The sequence below is a fragment of the Petaurus breviceps genome, unplaced genomic scaffold (assembly GCF_028583685.1).
Source record: "Petaurus breviceps papuanus isolate PSGF00001 unplaced genomic scaffold, PetGlider_PUasm1.0 140, whole genome shotgun sequence".
NCBI classification, from domain to species: domain Eukaryota; kingdom Metazoa; phylum Chordata; class Mammalia; order Diprotodontia; family Petauridae; genus Petaurus; species Petaurus breviceps.
Window position 1 is genome coordinate 3,827,281 of NW_027185698.1, and position 21,852 is coordinate 3,849,132.

Consider the following 21,852-nt stretch of genomic DNA (forward strand, 5'->3'; position numbering starts at 1 on the left):
TGTACTATGGTAACAACAACAAGAACAAAAAAAAAACCCACCATTAAACCAAACACTAGTGAATATTCTTAAAATACCTTAAGACAGGCAGTTAGCACAAGGTAAAACTATCTCTTTAAAAGATAAGCCACGTTAGTCTTATGCCCCTAAATATAAAGCTGTAGTCTGTGCTCTGTGTGATTGCTATGCCAACTGAGGGAGTGTTTATCACCACTTGCTATGAGCTACAGACTTCATTTTAAAGGCGTGGTGAGATCTAAATTCTATATAGTGCAGTTCCAAACACCTGCCGTTTTCTGTTATAGCTTCTCTCAAAGTAAGTACTCACATTCCTGATTCCAGATGTGTCCCTTAGAAGAAAGACAACAACCTATTCTCACACAATCAACCAGCTGCAGGGGCAAGGAAGAACATCTGAAAATCTGAAGACTGTACAAAGAAGTTAGGCTAAGTTCACCTTCACCACTTAATTTTACATGTTTCTTGGGAAAACTACTTTGAATATACATGGTTTCTACAACTAGAAAATTAATATTGCCACATACATAACTGCCTTACACGAGTGTAAAGAAAGAAGGCATCCCAAAATCTTAGTGCAATTTTAAGCTTTAATGATTAAGTATCTTTAGTAGTTTTAATAGCTTAATATTTGGGAAAACCTTGTTGTATGCCTTCCTTCACTTCTTTCATGTATTGCATGATGACAGTAAATCCACTCACCACCTTCTCTAAGGTGTGTGCATTAAATCCTTTTTTCAAAGTAGTTAAGGAGGAGTTGTTGATATATACTTTTTTAGCACCTTTTTCCATTTTTCTGACTCTTCATGTAATCAGTGGCATCAGACAAATAAAAATGAATTCCTGCAGGTAGCATACTGACTTAGAAAACCACAAATTAACCTTAACTATGTTTTATTCTATTTTTAATTATTTTGTTATATATTTCCTAATTGCATTTTAATCTGGCCTCCCTGAGCTTCAAGTTTGACACTTGTATATTAATGATAGCTTATATTCACGTGATTCTATAGTGGTAGTGTATTCAGATATATTTCTTTGATTTTGACAATAATCCTATGAGATAGACAGTGAGAATATTTTCAAGGCCATTTTAAAATGAGAAAACTGGGGCAGCTGGGCGCAGGGAATAGAGCACCAGTCCTGGAGTCAGGAGGACCTGAGTTCAAATCCGGCTTCAGACAGTTAACACAAAAAATAGCTGTGTGACCTTGGGCAAGCCACTTAAGCCCAATTGCCCTCCAAAAAGCAAAAAAAAATGAGAAAACTAAGACCATGTAAAGCCATGTACAAGAAGCTTTCCAGAGAATGGCTGCTGTGAACAGCTTTCAAGGTTCTGATTACATAGTATAGTGAACACTCTATGTATTCAATAACAAATCAAAGTAAAACATTCGCAGAAAATCAAGGTACAGCATTCATAATATTACAACTTATAGCAGAAAACCACAATATTGTATTCACAACAGTTTATCATTAAAATGGTCACAATTTTTAGTGATATTTTTCACCATAGTTTTCACCAAAGGGGTCGCAATATTTAGAACAAAGAACAATCATCTCAAAGTACAATAGTCAAAGTCTTCCACTCATGGGGCACACTAAATTAACTCAGTCATTTATTCAGCAATCAGTTACTAAGTATCATTAATCACTAAGTACAATCACTAGAAAATACACAAACCCTCCACCCCTAGGTCACTAGTAAACTACAATTTCATCATTACTCAGTACCCACTGACAGGTTTTTTCATCTTGACTTGGGGCCGGTTCTCAGATTCTGTGGATCCCCTTCCATGGTCCCAGATTCTACCTGTATTCACCAGACTGTCACATGGATTCAATGGCAGAAAGTCCCAGTTCCCTGTCCAGCTCTCTGGGTAGGGCCTGCTCCACACTGAAGTTCACAGGGTCCAGTCCATCTCAGATCCTTCACAATTTCTGCTCCTGGGAATTCAAGGCTCAACCAAGCCACAAACAGACAAAGTCCCTGCATCCTGGTCATGCTTCCTCAGTCTTCTGCAGCTTGTTCAAAAAATCAGACTCACCTTATCCAGTCTTGGGAGGTCAGGGTGTTCCTGGGCATCTGGCTTCCTGGCCTCCTGTTGAGAAGAAGCTCCACCATCACAAGTTCTCAGGGAATTCTGGATCAGTTCTTGATTCTCTCTTTTGTAGCTGCTCTGCCTCCAGATTCTTGTCCCAAGAAATTCTGACTGTCCCTCTCTGGGGCTTTTCTTATATACACAGCATTAGCTTCTGTTTCAGTCAACCCCTTCCTGTTACATCAGGAACAGGAGACAGGAGTTCATACCTTCTGTTTCCCTATCATAGACTTGATCAATTACCAAGTGCTAAGTACCTGCTTACTTGCCAATACAAAGGGGTCAAATTACATACCATCACAGACCCAGAGATATTAAACAAGTAATCCAATATTACACTGTCAAACTCTGACTCAAAGTCAGATCTAATTTCAAGTACCATAAACTTCTATTCTGCCACTATGCTTCTTTTTAAACACAGCAAAACTAACACGCCTTTTTATGGATTAAATTTAAGATTTTGATTACAGGTCCTGGCTATGGTCTTCTAACTAAATGGCTACCTAGCCATCTAGACAACTAACTTAAACATAGATGTTGTTTTTATAAACTACAATTAAAAATTGGACATTGTATAGGAGCTAAGTAATATGTATTACAAACACAATAACAAATTCTCTTTTTCTTTATTTCAAATAAAGGCTACTTAGAAATCAGAGAACATCTCTCCCCTCAAAAGAGTAATAGAATCTGATTAATGAGGAATTTTAACATCTGAACCTTTTTGTTTACCTTAAATATTAATGCAAGAGGTCTCCAAAGCATATACTTTTAGTAATGGGACCTGTTCTATAGTGATAACAGAACCCAAACAAATTAGAATTTTAAAATATCTCTTTCATTTCACTCTAAATAATGAGAGAACAAAACAACCAACCTTAATTTTCAAACTCTTCTCTTTTTTTCTTTCTAACTGCTTTGTTTTTGTTTGGTGCTAATGACAATTTCATTGGAGAAAAATGAGAGTTCTTTTTCAGTTGACCTTCTGTACTCTCATTGACATCTGTGATTAAAATACCCACTGCTAATTTAAAGCTCAGAGGATTGACAACACATTTTTCTCTCAATGTGTTTCAACTAGAGCAGTTCATAACTCTTGTTATAAGATCTGAAATGACATGGAACTCAACATTGTGGCAGGTCCAGGTTCAAATTTTTAAAGTAGTAGTATTTAGCTTTTAAAATGTTGAGTCTACGGGGCGGCCAGGTAGCACAGCGAGTAAAAGCACTGGCTCCAGTGTTGGAATGATCTGGAGATCGAATCCTGGGCTCAGACACTTAGCACCTACCCAGAAACACCTGGCTGTGTAACCTTGAGCAAGTTACTTAACCCCAATTGATTAGGGGTGGCCAGGTGGCTCAGTGAGTAAGATCACTGGCTCCAGTGTCGGGATGACCTGGATCAAATCCAGGCTCAGATACTCAGCACCACACCCAGAAATAACTGGCCGTGTAACCTTGAGCAAGTTACTTAACCCCGATTGCTTTAAAAAAAAAAAATGTTGAGTCTATTAATTCATTCCAAAATGGAATTCACATTATCTTATTCCATGTACAGATTTCAAGAAAATAAATTTCTCTATTTCATATTTGTGACTATGGTTCTTTTCCATAAGGCATATGGTCTGGTGGAATACCGTAGTATATTGATATGTCATAGAAGGCTATAGTTTCTGATAATCAAAGTTGAGGATTACCTCAAGTACAATGGTGAGATGCTTGATGGGCATGAGAGGGTTGTAATAAATAATTACACAGAAGTGGCATAAAGGATGTCATCAGAAAGATGACCAGAATAGAAGATAATTAGGCCTGTAGTGAAAGCAAATGATTACTAATGGACAGCTCTCATATATATTTGGTATTCATTAAATGAAAAGAGAAAGTTAACAGAATAGACTTTCTGTAGAGAATTTTGGGGATGGCATAGACAAGAGTTGAATAGAATGGGCAGGCATGAATGAGTTACATTCCATATACTTGTGGTAACATCCCTATCAAGGAGATCACAGATCAAGACCTTCTGTCTCATTTAACATCCTCTGTGACCCCTGAAGACATCTGTATTCTGAGGGGACATTTGTCTCTATTTCCTCCATTAGCATGCAAGTACTTAAAAATAATATAAGTACTTGATAATCATTTATCCCCTTCCAGTTGCTCAAATGTTTTTACCTTTCTAGGTTTCTCTTGGCTCCTTTTCATTTTAAACTTTCTATTTATTCATCAGGAATACTTTAAAGTCTTCTATTCCATTAAAAGACAGTTTTTTCCACTATAAGATTAAACTCAATCTTGCCGAGTAAGATATTCTTGATTGTAAGCCTTTGTCGTTTGCCTCATTATATTCCAAGAATTTCTCTCATTTATTGTAGTTTACCCCAAGTCTTGAAGGATGCTGGTTGTTGTCCTTTGGTACTTGAGATTTTTCTTCTGGGCTTTTTGAAATATATTATCTATATCTATATATACATTTATATCTATATCCATATCCATATATGTTTGTGTGAGAGAGAAGGTGTGTATATGTGTTTGCAACTTAGACACCCTTAATTTTAATTATGATGTTCTTGGAAATTTACTTTTTTGGAGCTTCTTTTAAGGTCCCGTCTGGTAAATTCTTTCTCTTTTCACTTTGCTCTCTGATTCCAATGGAGCCCCAAAGTTTTGCTAATGATATCTTGAATCATGCTTTAAGGTGATTTTTTTGGTAATTATTTTAGGGAGGGGCAAGGTTTTCTATCTTCCCTTCACAGATACTTATTCTTCTTCCAGTTCTTTCTTCCAAAGCTCTTATTTCACTTGTAATTTAATTTTAAAAACTTTCCCTTCATCTCCTCCAGGTAATACTATAATCCTGATAGCCAATCCATTTTTTTAATCTGAGACTCTTAATACATTTTTGCCAATTTCATCACCTAGTGGTATTATTCTTGTAGCTATAAATATGATACAATTTCATAACCCACTTAACAGTCTCTTATTCAAGCTAAAATTACTCTATCCACAACTTCCAAGTAGGAAACTATATCTTTGGAGCTAGTTACTATCCTTTTCATGGACCAGAAGTAGAAAGTATTGGACTCAAGAGAAGCCTAATTAAGGTTTGGTTCTGTATTTTAAGTGACTTTGACACAAACTGTGCTAGTCAGCTTTTGTAGGTTTCTGAGGAAGAGAACCTTTGCAGATATCTTTGATGGGATCAGTCATGTCTGCCTTTATATAAAAAATACCAGAGATAAATATGCCCTGAGAGCATATAGCCCCATGCAACAATGATTATATTATTATATACAATAAATAAATTCCTGAAAGATCCTGTGTAAATGTATTTTGGAGGAAAAGAAACTCATATTTGGAGATTTCTAAATAGTTTTGAAAGAACCTTTGGGCAAATTCATTTGTAAAGCAAATGAGCTTTATTCATGAATAATCATATAGTTTATTTATTTTGCAAATTTAAGTTTTCATGTAATTTCTTCAAATCATAGCAAACCCATAGTGGAGGCCTCTTTTGCTACACTAAGTACTTGAGTGTGTCAAATGACTGCAAAGGCTCTTAATGGTCATGTTTTTGCCATGTAATTGAAAGCACTTAATCTATTTTTTATTGGAAAAAAATTATGGCTTCATTTTAGTGGATTGATTTCTGTGTATTTAAAAACAGCCCACATGTTTGTGAATCTCATTTTTACACACCGCACATCATCTGTGGGCCATACTTTGTCAAAAACATACAAATCCAAAAAATAACTATGGGTTATTGGGGGTTTTTTGTTAATAATAATTTGATGATTGAGATAGAAAGAAAGTTGCTAGTGTTGGAGCTCTTATGAAAGGTGAAGCAATGAGATTGTATAGTAAAATCGAATTTAAAAGAAAGGAATCAAAAATAACTCAGATGCTTCTTCTTCTGGAAGAATGCAAAATGGCTAATAGAGACTAGAGCTTGAACATAACAGCAAAAAAATAACATCTCACTAATGCATTTCTAATTTAATTCCAAGGAAATCTGTATTGCCTCATTAGTACAAAAGAAAAAGAAAAAAGAAAAACTTTTTTTTTTTGCACAGACCTAGTTACTTTATTATTTTCTTCTTAGGTCAAAGTATAATGAACAGTATACTTTGAAGCCTTCACACTTCTCAAAGCTAGTGAGGGGGCCCAGTGTATGAAGGAGGCTAATTCATCCTACTTTATTGCTGCTACTAAAATATGCTTCTTCATATGTCAAAAGTCAGTGTGACTCAGAATTTTCTCTTCACCCTCATTTTGAAAAGTGCTGGTTTGCAGGATTTTCAGTTAGAATTGAATCCTTTCCATATACAAATATACTTCAACCCTTGGGAGCAGGTGGTAATACATATCATTTAACTATTATTGGAAGAACTGCGGCTGCAGATAAAGATGGCCCTGTATAGACCCTTTAGCACTGATCTTAGGGAATCCAATGTGAAAAAACATCTTTCACTGACAAACTAAATTTCTGGGCTCCCACAGAGTGTAAGTTCTTTGAAGACAGGTGGGGTTCTATTTTTTGTTTGGTACCCACAATCCCTTCCCATATGCCCCTCACATAAGAGACTTTTTATAAATGCTTTCATGAATGAATTAACTTTACTTTTTCTACTTATGAAACTTATTTTTTAATGCCAAGGCTTAAAGAAAGTATATAATTGCCTCTTCTCATTGGGAAAAGACTGACTGTTGCCTTTTTCTGGTCCTTTACAAGTGTAAAGAAAATTCCCACAAATCATTTAAATAGTACAAAGGCAACACTTCTAATTAAAAGAAAATAACAGGCATGATGCCAGACAAAATATCAAGGGAACATATTTGTTTTCTTTGTCCACCATCTTCATAATGAAAGGTACAAAAATTAGAATTACAATAGAAGCAATAGACTCTACTTGGAAAATGATCTGATGAAAGTTGTGAGATTGCCATGCTCTCTTGTATTACCCTTGGTTTTGAATTATTCATACATAGCAACAAAGAAAATAACATCTCACTAATGCATTTCTAGTTTAATTCCAAGGATATTTGTGTCACCTCCTTAATATAAAAGAAAAAGAAAAAGTTTTTTTTTTACATAAGCCCAGTTATCTTCTTATTTCCTCCTTATTTCAAAATGTGATGATTATGAATCAGAAGTCCACTACTGAATGTCACCAAAGCAGCATAGTGCATGATTTTGTACAAAGCACAAAAAACAATACTGGAAATGTAAAACTTGTTCTACAAGTTACTGTCTTGCACTTTCTGAGACCTCCATAACTCCAATAGTGGGGCCTAACAAAGCATCCCCTTCCCTCTGGAATTGATAGACAGAGGAGTCCCGGGTTCTAAGTGGAAATGTACGCTGAGTATCCACAAACAGTATGTTATGACCAGTTTCTCCTGCATAGATTTTTTCACAAACTTTATGTCTAAAGCTGTATATGTGAGTTCCTCTGGTATCCCTGAAGAATAAGAGAATGCACAGGGAGAAACTAATGGACCTGTAATAATAATCTTGAATCTAAAAGACAGTGTTTTTACATTAAAAAAATTTCTTTTTAGCATCAGAAGAAATGTGACTAGACATTATTGTATTTCTGTGTGAATATTGGTTTTATCATCTATAAGTAAGGTTGTACCATTATTTAACATTTGAAATACCCTAATAGACTTTAAGTTAGGCACTTAGAATCTTATCGTTTGAAGCAAATAATTGATATTTCCCTTATTTTGGAAGTTATTTGAAGAATCAAATAATATTTAAAATCAAATATGGCATTTAATTTATTTATGCAATTTTGCACTTGACTTCTACCAAAGTAGATGACATAGTAAAAAAGACAGTGATGACTAAGGAAATGCAAAGGCAGCAATTTCTCAAACAAGTTTAACATTTCCAGTATTATTTTTCTTTGTTTTGAATCAAAGGCAAATGATTTAGGAGAAATCAACTTTGCAATTGATTGTGAACTCAGGTCCCTAATTTCAAATTCCTGAATTCTAATTGATACAGCCATTAGGTTTAGAGTTGAAAGGGACTATAGAGTTTATCTAAGCCAACTCTGTCATTATTGAACAGATGAGGAAACTGAGACCCATTAGACTATGACTTGGCCAAGGTCATACTAGTAGTAAGTAAGAGAGTTGGGATTTGGTTGGAATTACAAGGTCATATTAGTGTTACATCACAGTACTTAGGACAGTGAACTGACAAGGACAGAGAATGAATTTAGTGAGTCTATAATAGTCCAATTTTATAATGTTGTGAAATGTAGCTTATCATGGCTTGATTCTCTCCTTTTCAATGTAACTTGTATTCAGACACTAAAGCAAGATTTCTTAATCTGGGGCCCATGAAATTTTTTTACATATTAATAACTATATTTTACAGCATTGGTTTCTTTTGTTATCCATATGTTTTATTTTATGAATTTTAAAACTTTATTCTGAGGAGTCCACCACACTGCCAAAGGGGTCTTTCAAACATAAACACTATAGAACCTATGCTCTATAGTAACCCAGTGATACAACTATAGATCATAGAGATGAAATGGGAAACACATAGTGTTTGTGCTTCAGGCCATTTCTCCCAGAAGATCAGTAACTGGCTGTATACACAAATGCAGAAGTAAAGGAGAAAATTCTCCGGGTCCTCAAGAAATCACAACTGCATTTTATGTGTTGTTCAGTCATTTTTCAGTCTTGTCTCACTCTTCATGACCGCATTTGGGTCTTCTTGGGGTTTTGGCAAAGATACTGGAGTGGTTTGCCATTTCCTTGTCTAGCTCATTTTACACATGAGGAAACTGAGACAAACAGGATTAAGTGACTTGTCAGGGTCCCACACCTAGTAAATGACTGAGGCTGGATTTGAACTCACAAAAATGAGTCTTCTTGAATCCTACACTCTACCCACTGCATCACCAGGCTACCCCATCATTATACTATTCCCACAAATGCCACCTGGTCTTTGCCTGCTTCTGCTTCCTCTACAAAAATCTATCTATAGGCCATCCCAGTGGGGATGTCTGAGTAGCTAACTGCTTGGTTTCCAGCATTTCCTCCCTTTGCATTCTCTGCTGGGGTCAGAAATTTCTAAGACCACCTCTAGTCATCCTTCAGTATATGTGTTCCTAGAAGTGACCAGAGGAGCTCGGCTCAGCTCCATACATATTCTGTGAACTGTGTTCTAGATGTAGCAGACAGAGGTCAGACTCCTCTGATTAAGCCTATCACATGTGCATTACATATTTATTAAATACATTGCACCAGGGAAGCCATAAAAAAAATTAGGCACAACAAAGTCTGCCCTCATAGAGATTATACTTTTAGTAGAGAAACAAAGCACATGATCTGAATACAAAATAATGTAGAAATCACAAATAATGTAAAAGGTCACAAAATAATGTAGAAGAATAATTTAGAAGATCACAAAGGGATATCTGAGGTCTAAGGAAGGAAAAGACCTTTGCTAAATGAGGGCTCACAGGCTTTGAATATGATTCTTTCCCAGGGCTTCTGGCAGGATCAGTGTATAGGTGGCACTGGACCCATAGATAGAAAAAGGCAGGTTCACCTGACCCAAGAAGAGGCTAGCAGACAGAGTGTGATGAGGAAGGGGGAACAAGCAGTTCCTGACACTGCCATGTAATTATATGAGCTGAGAGAATAGAAAAAAAACCCTCTCCCCCACTGGAACCTTTTTCAATTCAAGTTCTCATTACTAAATGGAAGTTAGGTGGCAATATTTAGGAATATATAGTTTTAAATTATTTTGAATATTTTAGGCCTAGAGGTAAATGCCACAGAAAATTGGACTGTGAATCATAGGTCCATATAAGTAATGGCAGAATCATAGTCACCATCTGAAGGCATAAATCAAGTCGGTGACAAATTCAATCCAATCCTTCTCTGAACAGAAGGAAGAATATTTTCTTGGCACAAGCAAAAGTAGGACTTCACATTCTATAATAGTGAGTGGTGAGAATGGTAATTAATAATTAATGTCTAAATCCTAAATGCTCTTTCCTTTAACTCTTAAAAGTTTGAGACGAGAAACCACCGGCTTTAATCTCTTCACCTGCTATTTCTCACCTGCAATTAAGGGCAGCTGAAATCCTTAACTCACATTCCATTTATCTGTCAATAATTTTCCCTTGCATAAGCCATCCTTTTTCTCCAGGTCCCTCTCACAAAAATCCAGTGTGATGTCGTTTATCTGAATGTCGTTTTAGTCATCTGTTGAAAGATCTAATAGAGCCAAAGAAAACCCAGAGAAGGTCAATTCAATTCAAGAAACTTTCAGTAAGTGCCTACTATGTACAAGATATGCTGCTTGGTTCTAGAGATACAAATAGGGAAACAATCCTTTTCTATCATTAAGTAGCTTACATTCCAGGGGGTTCTGAAATGATTGAGAAAATGTAGACTCCTGAGGTAAGGTAGGGTACCAAGTGAGCATAGATCAAAGAGGTTGGGGAGGGGGGCAGGAAACCATTACAAAAGTACTATGAGGAAGGATTTTATATGTACGTTTCATTTAATATGAACACTAATTGGTCAGTAAAGTACTTTATGTTATTTCTCACATACTTAGAAAAGGAAGATTGTTTCTAAATGTGTTGCAATGCCAGAAAATTTGAATCTTTACCTCTATTTCTGTCCTATACAGGATCAAAAGTGGAGGGGTACTACAGACTAGTAGCATGTAAGAGACTGAAGAGGTCATACTTCAGATTTGAGAAGAGAAGTCTAAACTGACATCCAATTAGATAAACACCAAGCCAGAATGAAGTTGAAGCTAAAAGTTCAGAGGAAATGGATCTGTAGAGAAGACTAAGAAGGAAGGGACAAAACTTAGGGGGAGGTCTACATGGAACAAAGTTGGACAAGTGCCCTAGAAGGGGAAAGCAGAAAGCATTAGCAATTGTCAGCTACTTTTCTCATGCAAAGAATGGACTTGAGACAGCATGCTAGTCAGACGGTTTCTCTCTTTCTCTTCTCCCCAACTTGCATAGCATGGGGACCAGACATGGGTCAGCTTATAGCTCTTCATACACCAAGGGTTGATAGAGAGTTAAAAAGTATACAAGATTTTAAGGAAAAGTTTAAATGTGTCTTAGAACCCCATGGCTGCTTTTCAATTTTATGCCAATTTGAAAGTCTTTGTTTGGATATATTGGGGGGGGAGGGGCGGGGATGCAATATACCTAAACAACCCTACCCTATTATATATAACATGTCTCATTGTACCACAGTCAGAATCAAAAGCCTGGACTGGTTCGGTCACAACTGTGTGGCGGAATTTTAATGTTATGTTTATGCAGGCACTAGTATTAAATTTCAAAATGGCTTAGAAGCCTGGAGGTTTCTCCTTCTCTTACAAATGTCACTCCCTCTCCTACAGTGTACACCAAGTTTGAGATCAGAATGAACTGATTTCTCTTCAGACTCTTCTCTTTTTATTGACACTTTCTCCAGTCTAGGCTAGTCACTACTCCTAACTCCACATGGTTTTCTTCCTTTTCTAAAGCATACATTTTCATATCACTCATAGACTATGTCCCAACCTGTGCTGTTGATTATGGAAATTACTAGAATAGTATTCTCCTGCAAAAAGCAGGGTGCTAATTAGTAGACAGTTATATGTAAATCAAAGATCAGTTAGGATGGGAATTAGTGTTTCTTTATGTAACTTCCCTGAAGAGAGACTGGAACCACATGTCTGCTCCTGAGGTAGGAAAAAAGAAGAAAAATCTTTCTTCTTCTACACTCTCAAGCCAACTCCACCCCTCATACAAGCACACAGCAAAGCATTGTCTCTACCAATGAGGAAAGTTGTATGTAAATACATCAGTCTTGGATTCCCAGACTAGATTTTGAATGCCAAAATCCAGTAAGCTCAGAGAGAAGAGGGAAGTCAGGGGAAGAAATGCAGGTGCAAACTCAAAGCTCACATGAGAACAATAATCAAGATACTGGACATATTGGTGAGATAACTGCTTATATCAATTTCTCAATTCCCCACAGTTAGCCTTTCTTGGCAATGGCAAGAGTCTCCTGCCTGGTCTCAGACACAGTCCTCTTAGGCTGCTAAAATTCTCCCATATCAGCAGAAGTAAAAGTTGATTGTTTGGGGTCAGGCCTTCCTTAGGTCAGTCTGGTGGTTTCAGGCTTAGGATGTCAATGAAATGAGTCACTCATAGACTATACAACATTTAACAAAAGCTTACTTAACATGAGCATGAAAAGGATTTTCAGCAAAGATAAAAATTAATGCAGTTTGGCCATGCAACTTTCACCTCCTCACTTGACTGATTAGAAAGGATTCTAAAAGACTGAGATGGGAGTGTATTCAATGCATGGAGAGCAGTCAACAAAAAATCATGGAGACCAGAGATGGGGTGTGAGGAACAAGAACTAGACCAGTTTGACTGGACCATGGAAAATCTCAATCTCTCTCTGTCTCTCTGTCTCTGTCTCTGTCTCTGTCTCTCTCTCTCTCTCTCTCTCTCTCTCTGTCTCTCTGTCTCTCTCTCTCTCTGACTCTGTCTCTCTCTCTCTGTGTCTCTCTCTGTCTCTCTGTCTCTCTCTCTCCCTCTCTCTGTCGCCCTCTGTCTCCCTCCCTCCTTCCTTCCCTCCCCCCTCCTCCTTTCCTTCCCCCCTCTCCCTCTCTCTCTCTCTCTCTGTCTCTCTCTCTGTCTCCCTCTCTCCTTCCTTCCCTCCACCCTCCTCCTTTCCTTCCCCTCTCTCCCTCTCTGTCTCTGTATACACACACACACACATATATATACATGTATATATATCACACATATATGCAGATACATATAGAGAGATGTTTGTGTGTCTAAAGAGGCTGGGAATACAGCATAAAGCCAAATTGTGAAAAACCTTAAATGCCAAACTGAGGATTTTGCTCTGGATTCTAGGGTTGAAAGGAGGTCCCGAGGAGGGCAGTGAAATGTTCAAATGTGTGCTTTAGAAAAGTCACTTTGGCAGCTATGTAGAGAATGGGTTAGAGAGAAGAAAGACTAGAAAGAGAATGGTAAGGAAGCTGCATGTATGGCCTCGAATACCTCATACGAAAAATGAAGGGATCTTTAAGTATTCCAGCTCTAAATGCCATTTCTTTTACATATATGTGTGTGTGTGTGTGTGTGTGTGTGTGTCATTTTCACTTTATGGGGTTTCAGGGACTCAATAATTCTATTTTTTTATCATTTCTTTTTGCACATTCATTTTCTTTATGATTCATCTCCAACAACTTGAGTCTTTATCCCAGGTCTCTGGCCATATTATTTTTTTATATTCATTCCCAAAGAATGCCTCTTTTTTTTTGAAATTCTTTCTTACCTTGTATTTCAGATCTGGTTAGATTTAGAATAAAAAAAAAACTAAGGCTCATTTAGTTCAACCATTCTCTTTTCTAGATAACAATTATAATTCTGTTTAAGAATTTAAAATGTGAGAAGCACATTTTCGCCATTTTCTTCCGGTTTCCAAGCATTTCTGACAACAGGGTTGAGCTTTTTTTTCTTTCTACTTACTGTTGGCAGTGTGAATGTTAATCAGGGATACAGAAAAACTCAATACAATTATCCTACTCAGAATTGCTACCATGTTAAAGTTAACACTACATGCCACCAACTAAACTATATGTATGTGTGTGTGTATATGTGTATATGTATTCCCCTGTGTTTTTGTGCTGATAAGAGTAACTAAAGCAGAAATTTTATATCACAAAATATACGATAGTAGAACACTAAGATAATAACTGGTAAGCAATATCATTGTCTATTTTATCAATTCAGTGGTATCCCTTATGATAGCTAAAAAGAAAAAAAAAGGCCTCAGTTTGACACATATGGAGCCTCAATTAATAAACAGTACTTGGGGCCAACCTAGCACCATAAACTGAATCGCTCTTGGGACTTGAAAAGTTGAAGTTTCTTACTCCTCAAGCTCACTGACAGATTAGACAGAACTGATTTCCATCTCAAAGTACCTGTTTCCTTCACTACAGACCTAGGAGAGCATCCTAAACACTATGGAAGGGTATCTGACAGGTTACCTCACACACCAGGATGTATAAAGATAAAGTCTGTAGTACACCACTAAAGCAGAAGCTTCCACAAATGTGGGGAAAATGTACCAATATACTGGACTATAAATTTTGGGAAAGCCAGAACACATGTTACGGCACAATAGTGAATTGGGTTAATCACTATAATTATCAGCATAATCCCTACCTTAAATGAACTTCTCTTTATGGGTAATATTAGAGAGTGATTGCAAGCAGGTTCCACTTGTGACTGGTTGACTAAGGACCCTCTTTGTGCCTGTACATTTTTCATTTTGATGAGCTTTTATCACCAAAGGATGCCTGTCAATTCTGTCAGGAGATCATGACAATTTTTTCACTATGCATAGCAAGTAAAAATGGCAGCCCCCTCTGGATACCCTAAAGGAATTCTTCCTGTTCTTTTTATGTAAACTTCTGGAGAACCTCCTCTTCTACTTAACCCAAAGTGTCCCAGTGTTTTATTCTCCATTTAGAGAATATTCTACCCCTATCTTGGTGAGCATTCCTACTTTTCCTCCATTTTAGAAATAAGAATCCTCTCTACCACCTGCCCCAAGTTGGAACACAATATTTACTTTACCAGTCTTTTCATATTCAAGCTAATTTAATTTATACCATCACACATTTATTAAGCCCCTACTATGTGCAAGGAATTGCGCTATTAAGGATTAAAAATACAAAAACAAAAATAACAGCACTTGCCCTCAAGGAGTTGATATTCTAGCTGGGAGATATAATACATAAATAAATAAAATGTAATTCAAAGAAAGAGAGAATATTAATAACTAAGAGAATTAGGGAAGGGTGTGTGTGTGTGTGTGTGTGTGTGTGTGTGTGTGTGTGTGTGTGTGTACCTTGAAAGAAAATATTCTGATAGAAATGAGGAAGGAGTGCATTTCAGGAATGGGTAAGGGAGTGGCTTATATACATATTCAAGTGAAGATACAAGATGTAAATTAAGGGAACTGAGAAGGTTGATGAACTGAGAAGCTAGGTATTCAAGGGAACAATGACATATATGCATGTATATACAAACACATAGATATACACATATATGCATACATACACACACATAGGGATACAATATCAGAAGATGGGAAGAGTATGAAATTAGGAGATATGGGGTGGCAGGAAGCTTCCTAAGAATAAAACAGAATTTCCAGAGGATACATAAAACAGGAGGACATGGGGTAATATGGATTGTGGTTAAGGCAGAGAGGGATGGTAATATGGAGAGTGTTAGCATAAAGAAATTCTTTGTCATCTCAGCAAAAAATGGATTATGGAGAATGGGAGAGCAGGAAGAGGGAGTTTGCCCCTGTAGAACTAGGAAAGAATCAGCTAATTGGGGGTTCCTCCTTGAGTGATGATTATGGGGGTGGAGAGAAGGGTTGTTGCTCCAGACTCTGGGGAGCTACAGGTGGAGACAGACAGAATTCTCCTTGGGTGTTGGGATCAAGAAATACCTGGTCATCATGTCTTCCAGAATAGATTGAATTTACATTTGGTGCCAGATCTATTACACTTCCTCATCATTTCAAGTTAATGGGAAATAAAGCACAATTCGAAGATACTACACATGTTGAAAAAGACTTCGACTCCCAATTTCTAGGCCCCCTAAAGTGCAGGCCCTTTCATACCTTTGGAACCCTGAGGCTCAGGTTCTCTGATGTATTCATTTATGATCTCTGATGGATAGGTGTTCCCTTCAGAGCAGTTATTTATTTCCTCCATGTACCCTCTACCACCTCCAATAAGATGTATTCATATTCTGTGAAGATGCTAAGTTAAAATACAATTTGATATTTTTTTTCCTTCTGTCAGTCGATAAACATTCATTAAGCACCTGCTGTCTGCCAGGCAGTGATAAATGCTTGGGGCACAAAAAGAGTGAAAAGACAGCCCTTGCCCTCAAGGAGCTCATAATTTGATGGGGGAGACAACATGTAACTATGTACAACCAAGCTATATTATAGAAGATTAAAAGAAGAAGGCACTAGAATTTAGAGGAATTGGGAAAGGGTCCCTATAGAAGATGGAGCCTGAGTTCAAATCTAGCCTCAGACATGTACTAGCTGTGTGACTCTGGGCAAGTCACTTAACCCAGATTGCCTCAAAAATACCTACATACATACATATAGTTTAAGAAGCTTGGGGTTTGTTTTATTAATTCTTGAGAATTGCTTTGGAAATTAAAAGCATTATGTTCATTTGCTTTTTTTCCATACCACTTGTACCTCATCAGAAGTCCTTATCATCACGCTTATAATTAGCCATTTAGCCACATGAACAATCTCATGAAGGAATCAAGGAACAAAAACATGAGCCCATGCTATGCTTTCAAATGCAACATGGTTCTCATCTTAAAAAACAAGAGCAGAAATGCTCTGTCTCTCTAGTAGGCTTAATTGTTCAGGAATTATTTGAGATAAAACAAAAAATTGTGGAAGTAGCAAGAAGAAATATTTACACTAGGATTGCCACAGATCCCAAACAGTGTAGACACTCACAACTATACAAAGAAACCTGCCATGTCAGTACAAGTCTAAATCCTACCTTGAAAGAATTGATAATAACTCCCAAGACCACTGTCATCATCACCATGCCTTACATTGATATAATAGCTAATTGTTTTTCAAGTGCCTTAACTTATGTGAGGTGAGACAGTATGGCATAATGGATAGTGTTGGAACTGAAATGAGAAACCCCCAGGGACAAATGTCACCCCGACACTTGCTAGATATGACCATGGGCAAATCATTTCACCTCTCTATCCACAGTTTCATCATGTATAAATGGGAAATGAGTCTGGGTGTCCCAAACATCAGTGTATTGTACTGTTGCTCAAGAAAGACTAGTTAGAGGAGTGGGGAGCCTGCAGCCTCAAGGCCACATTGTGGTCTTCTAGGTCCTTGGGTGTGGCCTTTTGACTGAGTCCAAGTTTTACAGAACAAATCTTTTTATTAAGGGGATTTGTTCTGTGAAGTTTGGATTCAGTCAAAGGACCACACTTTAGGACCTAGAGGGCCACATGTGACCCAGGTTCCCCACCCCTGCACTAGTACCTATCTCACTGGGTTGTGTGCTTCAAATAAGATAACACATCTTACGTAGTTTGTGAACTTTGAAGTTTTCATAATCAATAACCAATAAATCATATGAACTTATTAAGTACTTTCTATGTGACAGTCACTATGCACCAGTCACTAAGCAAATGGGGATATAAATACAATTGTCAATTAAAGAAAAATGATGCCCCTAATAAGTCTCCTGACATATGTAGGACAAGTTTTTATTAACTCCAATGAACAGATGAGAAAATTTAGATCTTAATGCTTTTTTGTGTCATGGACACCTTTTCCAGGTCTGATATAGCCTATGGACACCTCAGAATAGTGATTATAAATACATAAGATAAAATGCATAGAATCACAAAGGAAACCAAAGATTAGTGGAAATTAAGATAGAATTTTTTTTCCCATCCAAGTTCACAGATTTCCTGAATCTATTCATGAACCTCTTGTAGGGGATGGGCTGTGGACTCCAAGTTAACAGCTCCTGGTTTAGAGGGCAAATCATATAGCTAGTGTCAATCTAAGGCTTGGGTAAAGGAGACAAACAGGCTAGATGATATATGTTTATATCATTTATTCCCTTAAAACTAGATGAAACTAGCAAGCTTGTAAGTACAGGGAGCCAAAACCTAAGTTCTGACTGTCTGGTACAAGAATGACAAAGTGTTTTATGTTTTAGAACAATCCCGGGATGTCTGTATCCCTCAGGTTTATGGTCCCCATACATTTTTAGGAAGTTTCTTAGTTAAATAAGTTGTAAATACAAATCGAGAAGGCAATTGACAAAGTAGTGTCAGTTGGAAATTACCATCCCAGGATACCTGAGCCTCCCCCACACAGCACATGCCTCTTGAAAAGATAAGAGAATTCAGCTTTATCTGGTCTTTGAAGTTGCTGACACAGGAAAAGGCATTTTTTTAGAGCAAAGTAAGGCAGTCTGATTAGTTCAGGCTTTGGCTCTTATTAGGGGTTCAAATATTGTCACTCGTAAGCAATAGAGGTGAGACAAGAATTCAAGTGTTCTGATTGCTAGCCCAGTGCTCTTTCAATTCAGTCAAATTCAAAGCTCAGAGTGAACATTTATTAAGTATATAATTTGGGAGTAGCTAGGTGGTATGGTGGGTAGAGCATGGGCCCTGAAGTCAGGAGGACCTCCGTTCAAATCTGGCCTCAATTTTCACTATTTGACTCTGGGAAAGTCATTTAACCCTGACTGCCTCCCAGAAAACCAAGAAGTCTATACTGCTCCTGTCCTCAAGGAGTTAACATTCTATTGTTTACATTTAATCTTCATGATTAAAATCTCTGCTCTGCTCTTCCTTATTTCACAAAGAGCTAATAAATGAAATTAGATGTCCCTGGGTATCTAATATTCAGAGATCACTAAAACTCTTCATTTATGTTGCTGTATACAATAGGATTCATTTTACTGAGAACTGAAAGGAACCCACCAAGGTTCCTGTGAGGGTAATTGAATCAGCAAGTCTCTGGAAGCAAGATTGACTAAGCTTATATTTGGAACAGGGGATGAAGCCAAGCAAGAAAGTGGGAGACAGAGTGAGGGGTGGAAAAGAAAGGATTTGTGTGTGGCACACTCATCATCTGTTCCTTTGACTTTTTTCCTTTTGTTTGGCTTTGTCCTTATGATGTCAGCTATGCTTTTGTATATGGTAGAATATTGTTTAGACTAAAATATCTGAGTTCCAGGACTTGAGGCTTTATCAGCTGTGGATAGGACTGTTGACAAGCACCATACACTCCATTTGAATAAGAGGACCAATGAAAGGTGATTGGGCTATATGGAGTGGCTTCTCCAACTTTCTTTTTCATTCTCCTTGCTCGACAAATCATGGGGACACAGTGTGGCTTGCCTGTGTCATATAAAAATAGATCAGTTGCACTGAAGGAAATTGTCATCAGTGACTGAATGTTAGGGGGGCTATATAGAGATTTCCCTGGAATTTTCCACTGATTTAGAGCAATGTTTTGTTTCCATGTCCCTGGATCACTATTGAATGTGAATTTGTTGGGAAGTAGGGGAATAATCTGAATTTTTCAGGCTAAGCACACTATTTTGGTGGGCAATGGGGATATAGCCTCCTTTAAGAAGGCTCACAGTTATGCCCCAAAGAGGAGGCTCTTGGAAGCGCTACGTTAGATAGACTTTGATGAAACCACTTTCATCATGGTTGGTGGCTTGAGTATTTTGCCATCTGGTGGAAGAATTGCATATTACATACCTTTGCTGATTAATTAACTTATTTATTAAAGACAATTTTCTGAACCTTAATGGAAAGCTGGCTACCAGACTGGCATGGGCTGTTATTGCTATTACAGCACCTAATGTCAGTGGAGATACCAATCAAAGTTACACACAACCTACACCTCTATCACGTGATAGAAGGACAACATGGCTGAATGGAAGAAGGTCTTTGATTGCTTGTCTCTATATAGGATGTAGGGGTGCTCTTTCATACTTCCTGAAGAATGGTTTAAGTGACCAGGGGCATCTTTTAAAGGAGGGACTACCCAACTTCATACACATAGGGAAATTTCCACATTGCCAGGAAATCCCCTGCTTAATTATTAAAGGAACTAATTCATGGGAAAAAAATTGAAGTAGCTAATAAAAATTTTATTAAAAAGTAAGCACAGAATAACAAGGAAGGACTCTCCAGTGCCCGCCATGGCTTGTGTACGCCCCTTGATATCTGTGTACTCCGAAAAGGGGGAAGTATCTGGCAAAAATGTTACCTTGCCTGCTGTCTTTAAAGCTCCTATTCGTCCAGATATTGTGAATTTTGTTCATACCAATTTGAGGAAAAACAACCGGCAACCTTATGCTGTCAGTGAATTAGCAGGTCATCAAACCAGTGCTGAGTCTTGGGGCACTGGCAGAGCTGTTGCTCGCATTCCTCGTGTCCGGGGTGGAGGGACTGACCGCTCTGGCCAGGGTGCTTTTGGAAATATGTGCCGAGGAGGTCGCATGTTTGCTCCTACCAAGACTTGGCGCCGTTGGCATCGCAGAGTAAATACAACACAAAAACGTTTATGCCATCTGTTCTGCATTGGCAGCCTCTGCCCTGCCGGCTCTGGTCATGTCAAAAGGTCATCGAATTGAAGAAGTCCCAGAACTTCCTCTAGTAGTTGAAGATAAAGTTGAGGGGTATAAGAAGACCTAGGAAGCAGTTTTGCTGCTTAAGAAACTGAAGGCATGGAATGATATTAAAAAGGTCTATGCTTCTCAGCGAATGAGAGCTGGTAAGGGTAAAATGAGAAACCGTCGTCGGATCCAGCGTCGGGGACCTTGTATCATCTATAATGAAGACAATGGTATTATCAAGGCCTTCAGAAACATTCCTGGTATCACTCTACTTAATGTGAGTAAATTGAACCTTTTGAGACTTGCTCCTGGTGGACATGTGGGGCGTTTCTGTATTTGGACTGAAAGTGCTTTCCACAAGTTGGATGACCTGTATGGTACATGGCGCAGGCCTGCCACCCTGAAGAGTCACTACAATCTTCCCATGCACAAGATGACCAACACAGACCTTACCAGGATTTTGAAAAGCCCAGAGATCCGGAGGGCCCTCCGTGCACCACGCAAAAAGATTCATAGAATCAAGAAGAATCCTCTGAAGAACTTGAGAATCATGGTGAAACTGAACCCATATGCCAAGACTATGCGACGGAATACAATTCTGCGCCACGCTAAGAATCGGAGAATCAGAGAAAACAAAAGAGCTGCTGCACTAAAGAAGATTATGGAGGCAAAGAAAGCAGCTGAGAAGAAGAAGCTTGCTGGTAATAAGAAGGTTGCAGGAGCAAAGAAGGTTCCAGGGCAAAAGAAACCAGCAGAAAAGAAGCCTCCAGCAGCAAAGAAGCCTATGGAAAAGAAACCTGCTGCACAAAAGAAGCCTGCAGCCGAAAAGAAGCCTGCTCCTGAAAAGAAGCCTGCCCCTGAAAAGAAGCCTGCTGCATAAACTCAGCATATCAGTTTATCCATTGGGCCACAATCCCTTATGGCAATATTGTGAATTTCTAAAGAATAAATATTCAGAATGGCACAAAAAAAAAAGAATAACAAGGAAGAAAATGTAATGATGTTAGATGAGTTTCAGGTGGACTTAAAGAGAGCAGTTTACTAAATGAGAAATAAATGCAACTAACCTTGTCCACAATACTATGTTGTTTGTGAATTAGGATCATAAATGGAAATGGGTAGTACTTTCCTTTCCATATGCAAATTTAGTTAGCAAACAGTCAACTAGTTATATCTTATTGGTACATTTTTATGTGTATTTAAATTTTGGAGAGGCAACATTACTTAGTAGAACGAGGACTGTCCTTGAAGTCAACAAGGCCCTTATTCAAGTGCTTTGCCTCTGATATAAACTAGGTGGGAATCTTAAGTCACTTATTATTTCCTAGATCCAGATCTCTGAGGTTCTAAATCATAAAATCAGAAGTTCTCAATCTTCCTCTCCTTAATATTCTCTCTCTCTCTCCCTCTCTGTCTCTGTCTCTCTCTCCCTCTCTGTCTCTCTCTGTCTCTCTCTCTCCCTCTCTCTCTGTC

General features: G+C 37.9%; 1 pseudogene; it reads left to right on the forward strand.

Moving 5' to 3' along the window:
- Nucleotides 1-19,948: 19,948 nt before the first annotated feature.
- Nucleotides 19,949-21,363, forward strand: LOC138146651 (large ribosomal subunit protein uL4-like; annotated as a pseudogene).
- The last annotated feature ends 489 nt before the right edge of the window (nt 21,364-21,852 follow it).